The 14,877-nt window shown below is 41.4% G+C and overlaps 1 long non-coding RNA gene across 1 annotated transcript; it reads right to left on the bottom strand.

Annotated features, from left to right (window-relative positions):
- Window positions 1-1,074: 1,074 nt before the first annotated feature.
- On the bottom strand, window positions 1,075-13,707 carry LOC148331980 (uncharacterized). Its single transcript, XR_015844698.1, has 3 exons — window positions 13,623-13,707; window positions 2,553-2,597; window positions 1,075-1,729 (listed from the first exon to the last, which is right to left on the bottom strand). It is a non-coding gene; the product is annotated as an uncharacterized LOC148331980 (long non-coding RNA).
- Window positions 13,708-14,877: the final 1,170 nt, after the last annotated feature.

Here is a 14,877-nt window from a genome sequence, read left to right as displayed (position 1 = left end):
TTTTTTAAAGCTGAGGCGGGCAGCCGAAATGTATGGGCAGAAGCACTTTAAAAAGATTAAGATGGACATGTACAGCAAATGAATATTTTTATGAATAATGACGGAGGGATCATGACGGAAGGGTGCCCAGGGTGCGGACGGCGGACAGAGTGGCAAGATAAATTCAAGTGCCCATCTAGTGTGGTGAGCACGTTTGCCTCACAAGCTTCAGGGCATTCGTTCATAGGTGTCAGTGTCTCCATTTGCCCTGCAATTGACTGGCAACCAGTCCATCGTGTACTACACCTTTTGCCAAAATCCAGTGTGCTTGCCTCCACAGCTCAACGAGGACACAAACTATAGAATATGGATGGATGGATTTATGCTCATGGTCAAAATTTCAAGCAGAACGTTGGGTTCAATCGGAAACCGTTAATATTTATTCGCTGCTACACCTAGAAGTCAATAATAGTGACTGAGTTAAAAGTGGTATATTGTCATTAGTAGAAAACATCCATCCAAAATTCTCTTGGACCTTCAACATCCTGGTCATCACCTCTTCCAGCAGGTAGGCGCTATCAAACCATGCACACTAAAACCAGCAGACACTCCAATAGCTTCTTCCCCCTTGCCATAAACTCCCTAAACCAGGGGTCTTGAGTCCTGTTCCTCAAGGCCCAGTGTCCTACCTGTTTTCCATCTCTCCCAGCTGCAGCACACCTGATTCAAATGATCAGGATCATTATCTAGCTTCTAGAGACCTTGTCAATTATATTAGAATCAGGTGTGTTGCTGCAGAGAGAGATGGAAAACAGGCACGACATTGGCCCTCGAGGAACAGGATTGAGGACCCCTGCCCTAAACAGTTGACTCATAATTCCAGTGTGGCATTTTGCAATTGTTTTTTTTTTTTTGTTGGGGGGTAGTGGGGGGTCAATTTGACATGTTCTGTATGTCATTATCACCACATTTTTTTTAATGAATCTGTTGTTGATCACTATTCCACACCACCAGACACGTTATTATTTGCGTAATCGCTGTTGAATCATGAATACTACACTCCTGGTCACTTTGAATTTGTGACATTCTTTTTGCATCATCTGATAATTGAATCAACATTGCACATCTGTCATGTTCAGTAATAATAATAATGGTATCCTTACATAGCCTGATGACTTTTTGTATTTGTGTTTTGTCCTAAATCGAGCAGAGACAAATTCCTCGTATGTTGTTACATACTTGGGCAATAAATATGATTCTGATTCTGGTAAAATCCCAAAGGAAGTCCGGTGACGCCAACCCCATTTTCGCAATGTCTCGCCCTGCCATCTGCTCCACAAATCTTGGTGAAGAAAGACCCTGCAGGCGTGTCCTTTCACACCAGTACACCTTGAAGGCATGTGACAATACTGGAATGTTCAGTAAACATTCACTCGTGTACCAAACGTCCTTGTGTGTGAATAAATTGTACCAGGAAGACTTCAGTTTCGTTGACCTTCCAAAGCCTGTTGCTTTTTTTTTTTTTTTTTCTCTCTCTCTCGCCACTTGTTTGTGACTTCCACCGCTGTTAATGTCATTCGCCTTCTTTTGGTTTCACTGCTCCCATGGAGTTGCCTTGGCGTTGACTCGGACTGATGCTCGCAAACATGGTACCCCTGAGTAAAGTCTCTGTTTTCATCTCCGTCCAGTGAAGTCCGATTACCTTATGATATGTCCGCAATTGCCAAATTGTGCTGAGGTCACCTTTTCCCTGCGCAGCAAAGACGGAAACAAAGAGTCGTTCATACGATTGTTATTTAAAAGCAGGTGGCCAAGATTGTTTATTTACTTAAAAGTGTGAATGCTGCGTGTTTATTGAAAATGAGACTTCAGTTTGAGAGGATTTGCACAAATGTTTGTGCAAAACATGGTGTTTGTGAACTGATCATCACAGCGGCGCTGAAGCAGACAAAACATAAGCACAATGATGAAAAATATTCAAGTTGCTGTATGGCAAAAAGCCAAGACTGAAACGTAATTTGCTTCCTGTTGACTTTTTTTTCATTTTTTTTTTTCAATGAAGTTTCTTTTTAGTTTATCTTTTTTCATACAAAATAAAACTTTGTGTTCAATTAAATGAGCCCACATCTCACAGTGTGTAAGAAAACTTAAAAAAAAACATGAATTTAGGTAAATTGAGATGAGAGCATTATTTCAGAGAAGAATTTTTTTGTTGGGCAGTGGCAATGAGATTTTTTCTAATACATTCTAAAAATTTGGAAGATGTGTGCCATTCTTCAAGGAAAACATGAGTGATCAGGGAAAAGTACTTTTTTTTGTAGCAAAGGCTGTATTTCAGCTGAAATTCCTTTTGGGCTTTTGTCTATATCACAAACTGTTTTCCTGTTTGGTATCACTGTTTTCTAGAGTAAAAAAGAACATTTCAAATGTTTGAAAACACCCGCAATGTGAATTTTCTCTTCAAAGACTGAAAATTGTAAAATTGTACTAGCACTCCAAGAGGAGGCCCTGTAAAGTGAAACATTTCAAAAATGCATGGAAACAAAACCATAAAGGTTTATGTGTAAACATACCCTTCGGCAGTGGTCCCAAACCGCCGGGCCGCGGACTGCAGCAGGCTGCACAGAAGAAAAAAAAAAGAAAATTACTGTACTTCTGGTTTATTTATTATTGAGGGCTGAAAATTATTTTATTTTGAATTGACCAGCTTGCATCTACGATGGCCACTTGATGCATGCGACAAGCAGTACTTTATAAAGCATTATGGTGATTTATATTTGTTCATACACTTGTTCTGTGGTGCCTTATGTTGGCACATTTCAGGTGGACGCCGCTAATTTATTTACATAAAAAATGTGGCTTTTGATAAGGCACTTTAAATTCGCGACTTAGCAATACGGGCAAGTACTTGTTCACACAGGTAGCTTTAAAGAGTTCTTTTCCCCTTAATAAATTTTAAAACTGCATTTTATGTTTACTTAGGGTATCGCTGTAAGATTTTTCCGCACACATCTGAAAACTTGAGTGGGGGGAGTAGAATCATACAAGCGACATATATAAGTATAAGTACATGCAGACATGTACCTTCAACAGTTTCAATACTTTGTAAATACTTCTTAAAGTTGAGAAGAGAGAGCACTTCATGGGTTACAGTAAAAATTGTTGATGATTTGGAATGTTCAATGTGTGTGCTTGGCCTCCCTGCACACCGCTTGGCTTTGGTCCTGCGTTGCCGGAGTCTCGGTGCGATCAAGGAAATTACCCTCGGCCCGAGAGAAAACAGTGTACGAGAGCGGAGATGTTTGGTGGCGTCAGAGCGCTTTGTTCTTCAAAACGAAGGTTAACTTTTATGATTTCCGAGACATGAAAGTGAAAATGAGGGATTCTGAAACACATTTTTTGAATATTATTTCATGTACAAGAGAATACAAGACATTCAGCAATGCTAATTTGTCCATCTATCATCTATTTATTATCACGCTTGTCCTCATTAGGATTACAGGAGAGCTGGAGCCTATCTGAAGTGACTTTTGAACTGCTGGCCAGCCAATCGCAGGGCACATCAAGACAAACAACCATTCATATTAGCATTGACGTCTATGGATGATTTAGAATGTTTAATGAATCTGGCAGAAGCCAGAGTACGTGGAGAAAACCCACACAGGACCTGAGCTGACTTGCACGGCCGGAAACTTGCAAAAAGCGATGAAGCTGCTCAATGCTAATTTTTCGAGTGTGTTATATTTCTGAAGCCTATGCCTGTTAAAAAAGTAACGTTGTTTCCTCCAGATTCTAAATTTCTTCCTGAACCAACCGACATAATGAGAATAAAAAAGATAAGGTTTGAGGTTTGCACGTGATTTTTAAATTATTTTTGTTGCAAATGTAGACTCTGTTTACATTTTTTTTTTATGTTTACCTGACCTGTCAAAACAGATTGAATGTTAACAAGCTTATCGTGTCTACAAAGCCCAAACAGCCACTGTGATTGATTACGAAACAGCACTGCTGAAAAAGGCAAGGTCTCCTCCATATGCACTGTATCTCTCATTTTGAGCAGATGACACTTTCTTAGCATACATTACACATGCATATCATCTCCACTAATCACACTATTTGTGGCGGCTGATTGCAGTGTTGCTTAAGACGAGGGGCTCCTTTGTGCTGGAGCTAATGATGTCCCTTTGTGACGGGGCCCGGGCGTGAGGGCTGAGGACACCGCTATAGACTCGAGAAGAGCAGTTGTGCGCGGGTCTTAGTCTGACTGGCAGCTGCGATAATCCGCCCTTTGTGTCTTCGGCAGGGCCCCACTGAGCTCCCCTGACAGGGACCGACGTTCCCGACTCCGGCAGACAGCCCAGATGGGCCGAGTGACGCATGGGAGGAGGAGGGAAAAGGACGGTTTCAAGGAGGGAGAGAAGATCCACATCCAAGGATGGAGGGAGAAATGAGGAGGATCCTTCGATGCTTTATTTGTATAGACATACAAAAACAAATTCAAATGGATTGTAATTTGTCTGCCAGGCCTGTAGTTGGCGATGTATGGAAAAAAAACAAAACATTGATTGTCTTTTGAACCCTCTCTGCATTTATAGGTTTCATAGTTGACAAGTATAGGGGGTCCTTTTTCGACTTGGATCAAGTCAAGAACCACACTCCTCATTCATTATATCACTGGAAGCGACGGAATCCTTCCAAAATCCAACTATTCTTCTCTCACCCACTGACTGACTCAATAACTCGCCAACTGCTGACAACACCCGCAAAGTATCTTAAACGATCCGTTGAAAGCACCAATGACGTGATCCGCAGAAACCAAGGCCTCATTTCTCATCGGACACGTGATTTTTTTTTTTTTTTGGGGCAGAAACCACACAAGCGTCAAATCGAGGCTTCAATTGGCACGCCCACATTTGCTCGAGACGTGTTCCGAAACCTTGCTTCATTCTTATAACCACCCTTCAGAGAGTTATCATGTCACCCTGGTCCCCCAAGAAAAAGTTCTGACTCCGCCCATAAAGGTAATTGACAGTACAGAAGTTGAACCAGCATTCGACTTTAACCAGATTAAGTATATGTACTTCTATGTAAACACAGAGTATGAGTACATGGCTGACATCCACAACCACTGGTAAAGCAACAACAAATAAAGTGGTGTGAAGGCAAAACTTTCCAGGGAGTTTGCGCTCGATTCACACAAGTCATATTGGGAGCTCGCTCCTAAGAAGCACTTCTCGGCGAACATGATGAAATGGTCCTTTAAACTGCTCTCTGAGGGGGCCGGCACTTCAAGGGCTCCTCAGAACCCTTAGCACTGCCTTCTATCACCCCAGCGGGAAAGAGCGGGAGGAAAAAGACGACCAGGGAGACAAACACGATGAGGGAGAAAGCTCTAAAACACAAGGAAAAAAAAAAAATGTGCAAAAGAGTCACAGACGAGAAGTTGAAATGAAAGAATATTTCTGAAGCGATCCTCTGATCAGACGAGATAAGAGCACAGTAAATTCAGCCCCGCATTGGCAGCGGAGTTCAGTTGGTTTGCTTTTTCCAAACTCCAGTCAACGTAGGACTAAGAGGCGAGGAGCGAGAGCAGCGTGCCCACCAGCTTTTAACTCAGGGAAAGCCTAATGAGTTCCTGTGGGATGGGTGCCGGCTGTCAGTCATCGTCGTTCTCCTGCAGCTCGTCCTGCACATCCAGAACCAAGGGGCATGAAATAATTAAAAGATGGCCGCCGCCGCTTGCGGAAAGGGAGGAAGTCGCAGCTTGTTTCGCTCGCTCCACTGAGAGGGAGGGGCCGGGGCGTGGGGCATTTGAAGAAGTCACAGTGCCCGATCGTAATTCATGGTGACAATGAGGCAACAGCGTTGTTTCAACGTATTGCGTAATGCAAACAATGAAAGAAAAATGGCAAGAGGGAGGTTGAAAGGGAGCGTCCTCTAATGGCGCCGCAGCGTTTCTTTATTTAAAGACAAAGAAACACGAAGAAAGTGAATGAGGGAGTATCAATTCGAGCTTATTGTTTGGTTTCTATTAAAGAGGAGAGCGAGGATCGTCACGCCTACAATCAAAATATCAATTTTCAGGCATCTACAACAACTTTGTTAAGTCAAGACGCATATTTCATAAAAGGAAAATCTCACAGCACACTCAAAAACAAAAATGACACAAAAACTTGATGATGAGTCCGTCTCAATTTACTTAAATTGTATTTAGTGTGAAATATGGGCCTGTTTAGTTAAACACAAAGTTTATACTTTGTTGTAAAAACGGTGACAAGTGTGTACACGTTAATTGTAACTTCTGCCATCTCGGGGAAAAGCTGTCACAATACGGATTTTACCATGTTTGTAATTTATAGTTACTACGTTTCAGAAAGAAATGCATCATTTGCTGAACTTAATCCTAAATTCTTTGTTAATTCCAAATTATATAATTGGGCATGTCTATTTGTATTATCATTGTGAATTCTCACTATTGTTTTATTCTCATTGGGAAAAGATGATGTGCTAAAAAAAAAAAAAATCAAGGACATATTTGGAATCAGCGCAAACAAAAATCATGCATAATTTTACCTGCATCTCTGATAAAAAAAATATTTAAAAAAAAGAACCATTTTGTTGACCAGTGTAATTTTTAGAGGAATTAAGTCAAACTGGGTATTCTCTCATGGCCCACTAATATATAGTCCGGAAGTCCTTAACAGGCAGAACCTGAAAAACACAACCAGACATTTTAGAATATAATGACAAAAGAATGTAAATTTAACTTGCACATTTACTGTTCTCTTTCCTGTTCAATATTGTCGATGTATGTACAGCACAATATTAGAAATTTGAACAAACATCCCAACTAATGTCTAAATTGAAGGTAAATGTGCACTATATAGAGATAGAAAAATATCCAAATCTAATGTCCCAATAAAGAGAGAAGGACAATGTCAGAATTTGAGCCAAAGGTCCCGGAAAATGTAAATATGCCTTGGAAAATAGAAATCAAATGTCTTAGACAATCAATGTATGTAATTACAGGCAACTGCCCCAGACAATGTGAAAATGTGCTCCAAAAGTTTTTGTTTGTTTGTGTTTCATACGTCATCAAATCAAGCTGTGTGCGACAAAAATGGCATTTGGAACGAGAAGTGTGGAGAGTGCCAAAGCGTTTGCACCAAATCATCGCAACATCTTGCTTCAACTCAAACAAGGACGACTGTCCTGGGCATCACAAAATGAGCAGCACCTGAAACAAAGCTTTGATCAAATCTGCATGTGAATGGATGGTGAAGGCTTCATGTAATTGCTGGGTGAGCGACGTCGTCGAATTGGCCGGCTGTATGTGGGCAGCTTGGAAACGAGAATTATTTATTGACACGAGCAAACGTGTAGTCTGATTCACAAAGGATGGTGTGCTCTTGCTTAAGCGTAATACAGGTAAGTGTTCAGGTCCTCTTGGAATTAATTTTTTTTTCCAACAATAAATTACATTTTTGCGCATGCAGACAAGTATTTGTATCCCGGTGAAAATTTACATTTACTCGGGTTCCTGGTTACAAAATTCACTCAGTAGTGGCTACTGGAAAGTTGTGAAAAATTTGCCCACCTACAGCAGTTTCACAGATTGACTTTAAACATTTTGGATCAAGGAGTTAGAAGCAGACAGATCGATGACTTTGAATTGGGAAGTTTTTAGCGTTGTAGACAGCACGTGGTGTCAAAATGGTTGAAAGATATTTTGAGGATTTGCCATGGAAACACACACTACTAATTTGACCCCATAAGTTCATATTGTGATAAAAATCATATTCTCTATTTTTGTGACAGGCTCAAGTCCAGCCCGGCGAGCGACAAGAATCTGCGTAGAGGTAGGTTAGCCAGGGTGTTGGTAATTTCTTGCGCAGGCCTGTGTATTTAAGAAAGCTGTGGCCTGGAACACAGCTGAATCCATTTTCTGACAATAAAAATGCAATGAAGAAATCTCTCTGCGGAAAAGGACACAGCGGTCCGTGTATGATCAGAGGGAGCATTTGGCCAAAATATGAGCAGCTTGTTTAAAAATAAAAAAAGCAGCTTCTATTTTCAGCTCAGCTCTCAGTCCCTTCATCCTCCTGGTTCGGGGGGTCCTCACACCCAGGCCGAGCCACAAAAGGTTAATAGATGCCTTTTTCATGAATTTAGCTCCCCACTAGAGCGCAACAAAGATTTCAGATTTCCGTTCATCGCCAGAAGTCAGTAAAAAACACCCGTCGTCTAAGGTTAATTTGAATGTCCATCTCTTAAATAAAAAGCATTGCATCCGCCTCGCTTTGTTGTAAACATTTGGCAATTAAGACACGGCTGTCAACGCCAGGGGAGGCGCGACGGGCATCGGCTCAGGGGGGGACGGAGTGTGAGGCTGGAGACGACAGCCAAGGTTGGGCCATGAGGTGGGCCAGCGGACCTGGCTCGAGATCAGAGGCAACGCTGTTGAGGACGTCAGGGAGCTGTAGGCAATGTGCCAGCGGTGATTCTCTGCCTCCCCACACGACTGACAGGCCAGTAACAAAACTGATGTCACGAGGAGATTACCAAAAATGTTTGTAACTTGCCCGCACACTTACTTGAATGACTGCAATCCCACGGTAGGAAAACCGGGTTGCGTGCATTCTTAGTTAGTCGAAGTAGAACATTTTTGGGGGACAAAAATCCAATCCAATTTTAAGATGTTTTTCCCCTTTTGCTCATTGAAAAAGCAAATGCTATTATCGAAAACAAGTCCATATTTTCCCCCCCTTTCTGGGATTTGCTTCATTTCTGATGATATGATGATTAATGCAACAGTTTTTTTCCAGCATGTTTAGTTCCACTGGGATCCCTTCCACAGAAATTCATGTGTGTACAGTTTAATTAAAATAATTTAGTAGAAAAAATGTCACTTAATTTATTTTTGTTGCTGAATTATTTTATAATTTTTTTTCAAGTTTTTTGAAAAAAAAATCTACAAAACGGATTTTACAATGCGCTTGGATGTTTTCGAATAGAAATTCATCTGTTGGGGAACCTAACACTTAAATGAACAATATTATTTAATATATATCTATGAAAAAAAAAAAATACATTATTATTATTATTAGTAGTAGTAGTATTATTATAAAAACCTGATGTGCTCGAGAAAGAATGAGGGCGAATTAGGAATCAGCACAAAAAAATTATCTGGAAAACTCTGCTTGCTCTGAAAAAAAAGTAAACATTTGTTGACCAATGTTATTAAATTTTGCATGACTCTTAATAATGTAAATGCTCAGTGGACTAGATTGAAAAACAGAACAGGCCCTATGTGACCCAAAGGCCGTACTTTGCCCACCACTGATTCAGAGAGAAATTTAGTGTCTTCAATGAGCCTAACATATGAGATTTTGAAATGTGAAGAAAGCTGAAGTCATCGCAGAGAACTCACTCCAGCACGGAGTAAAACAAGCAGACACTGCACAGGAAGGCCGTAACCAATATTTGAACTCCAAAATTCAGAACTGGGAGGCAGATGTACTCCACAGAAATAATAAGCATATGTTTATTCTTCACAGAAAAGTACTTCCTCGTGGAAGAATACCCTTAAAGGCAAAACATATATATGAATGCAATCCTTAATAAATTTCAATTCAAAACAAATGAATCCTGAAATGATCACTCAAACTGCATGGCTCAGACAATCTTTTGAAAAAGAGCGCTATATTTTTTAATCCTGGGGTGCTCTGAAAAAAAGCACACGTTATTAAGACACCTGGGAATTGCTTTGAATTGCAGAAAAAAGGGCTTTTTTTTAAACCTGATATATTTATATTTTTATACATTATTTATATATTTAGGTGTTTGAGGGGAATCTTCTTCTTGGTAAATTCGAGGTGAAAAAAAGAATCTTTCTTTGCTTTCCGGTCCAGTGTGTCACTATTCAAATATTTCCAATATACAGTATGTCCATGTCTCATCAACCTCTGCAGTCTCCGATGGTTAGGAGACAGGGCGGGAGACTGTATGCTGCGCTGTCATGGGTTGAGGCTCCAGTCGAGGGTTCCTTTGATGGTGTTGGGGGATTATTCATCCTGTTCATTGGGTCGTGTGCGACTGTCACATTCACAGCCCACTCTTGACAAATAACCAATATCTGCCCATGCTGGAATTCTTGACACAGGCCCACTTTGATGTGAGATGTGTCCTCCAGATCGTGACACATTAATAGGTGCAAAAACTAATTTGATTTTGCATGTGATTTTTTTCTTATATATATATATATATATATATATATATGTATTTGAGAAAAAAAACACCAGAAGTGCATTTGTACATGCGTTGAAAAAAAATGGAAAATCTCCACTAACAACCCAGATTAAACATAGCTCCTCCCTGACATAGAAGTCGAGCAGCAAGTCAGCATCTTGGAGCTTCACAAGAAGAATAAGCAAATAGGTGATTTTTTTCTCCCCCATGTCTATAGGTTCCGCGGAAAAACACAATTTCTTATAAAGAAATGAACCGCAAATATAAGGGGATTACTGTGTATTTTTTTCCTGAAATATGATCAATTTCTGAATTCAGGGGCTTTAAACTTCAGGAGTTCTACTTCAATGTTTGGATTAAATTGTAAAATGGCAAATTGGAGACACAATTAAGTGTGTTCCAGACAACACTTCAATTAGACAGATGCTGTTGCAGAGTCTCGGTCAATGGCGCCATGTACAAAGTGTGTTTGCTAACAGCTGGGTGGAGTCTTTTGGCAAACAAAGGCGTAACTTTCAACCAATCTAGGAGGCCGTATGCCAGTCTTTGAGGCTTGTGTGAGTTCGTTATTTTTTTTTTTTTTCAGGGTCTCGAGAGGAATTCAGGGGCATCTCCTTAATGGCAGCAGGAGAGCTGCCGATGTGTAGGCGAGCGGCCCAGCTCCCCAGCAGCTCATTAGGGCCCCGGACTGGCGAGCTTGGAGCCACATTAAAGAGCCGCCATGCCTTTCAACATGTGCTGGCTGCTCTCCCTTCCGCTGGTGCAAATGCATTCACACCCAAGGAGTATTATCACCAAGGCGAACATTTGTACTATTTTGCTAACGTGTTTGATATCTACGCTTTTAAAAGCTTGCAACTTTGTTGTTTAATTTACTGTCGTTCGCGTTTCTTGCTCTAGGGCTCCCTCAACAGGTGAGAAGAGGGATTTACTCATTAATGTTGTTACTAAAGATAATCTCTATGTCCAACAAAATTTGCTTCAGCTCTGCTTACTTTGCGCAAAGGCACCATTGTAGTTGCTCAGCACAATGTTCGGGGCGGGCGTGATTAATGTGCTCGCCCTGTGAACATTTAGCAATAACCAACACATTGCACAATAGAAATAAACAGCAGTCGTCTCTGTACCGCTTATCCTCATTCGGGCCGCAGTCATCCTGGTGCCTATCACAGCTGTCAATGGGGGGAGGTTGGGGACATACTGCGCTGGTTGCAGCCAATCGCAGAACAAATAACCCCAAATCTCGCCCAGTCATTTGGATCTTGACCAGAGGTGCGCAACTTTTGCGTGGGCACCCATCCGTCATCTGTCTGTTATTTTAACCACGCTTCTGTCTGAAAATGTCCTCGGCCCGCCAGTCCGTCTGTTTACCGCTCCTGTCATCGTCCAACAGATGATCATACGGTGGCTTAACACACAACATTTCGCATTCACTTATTGACCAATCTTTTGAACTGTAATATTACAGCGGGAGCACGCTGGTGGCCCCCTGCAGTGTACAATCCAATCCAAGTCGCTTCCCGTCTATAAATGCCTGTCGTCCGTTTGTCGTCTTTTTTTTCTTCGTCATTGGTTCATTGGCAGATTACAGGCCTTTGATGCAAACCGCCGCCGACTCCACAGGAAGCGCAAAGCGTTTCCATACATAGCCAATAGAAGCAACCCTGCTTGTTTTCAGCAACGCAAACTAACACACGACTGAGAGGTTCATCCCGGTTAGTCACGATTGCACTAACGGACAAAAACCCACTTTTGTCAGTGTTTAGTCCATCATTTTTTTGGGTTTGTTTGCCATCAGTTGTTAGATGACAAATAGACGGATTGCTGATCGGGACGTAGCACCTTCTGCCAGTTATTAATGACAAAAGCCACCTTGCACAATGGAAATAAAGACAGGGGGTAGAAATAATCCACAAAATCAGGACAGCAGAGCTGCGCGAGCACAGGCCAGCGGGTGGCAAGAGAGCAAGAGGGCATCTTGGATAAGCCCCACACAGTTCAAATGTCCAAGTGTGAGGACGCCCTGACATACAGACCAATCACAGTGGCAGCAGCTCCTCCTTTCTAACTCCAGGGATCAAAATAATCCAGTGGAGTCCTCTTCACACACTCTTAAAAGAAGTGGCAGGCTCTCCTCCCCTCCACGAGAGATTTGACTTTAGAGGTTTCACCAGGTCAAGCATGTTCTTACCATTGTCATATTGATGAAACACCAGGTTTGCGCCAGTCCTTGTGTTTTCGAGCTTAGTCTGCTCCCATTTGCAATCCCGTCCCTGGTGATCCAATTGCTGTGGGAATTAGCACTCGGGAACACGTTTGCGATTCAGACGAGGAGTTGGTTGTAAACAAGCAACCATGGGAGAGATGTTTGGATGATAACAGGCCTCTCTTTAAAGTTGCAGGAATCAATATCCCACATGGTGATAAACACGCGGCAATGCAAGAGTGATCGTTTGTAAAAAGGACTACGTTTGCGTGCAGTTCATTTCATTCAGGCGGAGCCACGGCAAGTCCACTGGGACGCTTCATTGATGTCAGAGTTAATGCGAAGATTATGCGATAAGAAGACATTTTAACAAGCAACACGCAAACATACAAACTATAAAAAAAATTACTAAATTTGGGGGGTAAATGTAATGAAGGAAGTTTGAGGTGGGTAGTAGAGTTGCAATGATTAATTAATCAACTGACAAATAACACTAGTCATTAAATTGTTCAATTTTAGCAAAAATATTCCTGCGATGAATGAAATGAGCTTCTTGACATCCACGCAGAATTCTAAGTTGTGAAAATCTTTTGCTCTCGTCAGGTATTTCAGGAATAGTCGTTTCTTTTTCTTTTTTCTTAACGCTAAGTCAGGCGTTGGCAAACTACGGCCCGGGGGCCATATGCGTCCCGTTAAACGTTTTAATATGGCCCGCTGAACTTGAAAAAAATTAAATGAATAAACCTTGTTAAGGTTTTATTTTCTAAATAAATCGAAATAAATACTGTTCCTACAAAAGTGAAAGGTGCAAGTGATTGTGTTTGTTACTAAAAATGTGCTGGTTTTTTTTATCCAGGTGCTGGAATAGCTTAATGGTATTTCAATTCATTTCAATGGTTGAAAATTGATTTGCAAGTGTGGTCATGGAACAAATTGTACTTGTAAATCAAATTATTACTCTTACTATAAAAGCGGAAATGTCTGTGACTTACGGAGTATATACATGTGACAGTCTAAAAACGGAATCTTGTCATGAAAATAAAATAGAGAAGGGAGGGTGCATAAGGTTTTTCTGCTCAAGTGAGTCCCTGTCACAAGCGCTTATTTTCCTCTTTTCACAATATTTCAATTAACTTTGCATTCTGTGACTTGAAAAAAATGAATATTTGATCTTTTTACATGATCCCACCTTGAACCTGTCACCAGCAGGCCTTTGATGCCGCAAGACGCCCATTGTGCCATCATAGCACTGCGGGATACAAAGCATACGACTCTGCAATGGAGAGAGAACACGAGAAGGTAAACATCGGGGTTCTGATGATACGCTCCTATTAATAACAATAACTCCGATTGACACAACGCATTTCAAGGCACGTTCCACTGAATATGTGGATCTTGTTAAGGCACAACCAGCAAATGTTCTTAATATTATTCTCTGTAAAGACATTGCTAGCTGTTGAGGAGTTGACCTTTAAACTAGTTTTTTGGATTTATTGACCACTGCAGAGGCTCCGGTAAGAGAGCACAGAGTCTTTAGTTGAACTCAACACTTTAATCCGCTTCACGAACACGAGCCAGGATGGAGTATGGCCAAAAACGAAAAGTTACCGGTTTGATTTTGTATTTTGGGGAATGTATAATCAATTGAAACACAATCAAAGTGAGCAATTTACCTGTTGACACGATGGGAAGGGTCACGTCGTCACTGCTGATTGCAGCCAAATGCAGTCGTTCATTAGCAGCCATACGAACGACAATATATTTCTTGACATTAAGTAGCGAGCTTTCCAATTCATCCATCCATTCATTATCTAAGCCGTCCTCACGAGGGTCGTGGGGGCGCTGGAGCCCATGCCAGCTGTCTTCGGGCAGTAGGCACGATACACCCTCAACTGGTAGCCAGCCAATCGCAGGGCTTTCCAATTCCTTCATTTTAACTTTTTTTTACCAAAGGGGGCTAAATAACGAGTCTCCTTAAGAGCGTCCGTGTGTCCACAAACTCAACACTGGAAGGACCGAGCCAAGAGTTGAACCCTGAACCGCAGAACTGTGACGCAGACGTGCTAACCACTTGCACATTTTACTACCTTAATTTTCTCCATATTAGTCATTTCCTTATTTTAGTTAAGATGCATTTTTGTTCATATAATATTACTACGACTGGCTGTACGTGTTTTTGCGCATCTCTGCATATCTTCATGTCTGTGCACACGTGCTCCTACAAGAGTGCGACGACACAGCTGCGCATGACATCTGCACAGTCTCAACTCATGGAATTCCCCTCATTGAGATCAAATGGAGGTAGAGATATATGGCCTCACGCTGCCTTACAATTAATACTTCACCTGACTTCCATGAGAAGATGAAACAGGGGAATGGCAGGGCAAGAAAGTGATAAAGAGACTTCAAGGGATTGTTTGAAAAAAAAAATGAAGCAAAGACCA

The sequence above is a fragment of the Idiotropiscis lumnitzeri genome, chromosome 8, assembly GCF_059441095.1.
Source record: "Idiotropiscis lumnitzeri isolate Australia: NSW breed Sydney's pygmy pipehorse chromosome 8, RoL_Ilum_1.0, whole genome shotgun sequence".
In the NCBI taxonomy this organism is placed as follows: domain Eukaryota; kingdom Metazoa; phylum Chordata; class Actinopteri; order Syngnathiformes; family Syngnathidae; genus Idiotropiscis; species Idiotropiscis lumnitzeri.
The sequence above is the reverse complement of the archived record's forward strand: the minus strand, read 5'-3'. Positions and strand labels throughout refer to the sequence as shown.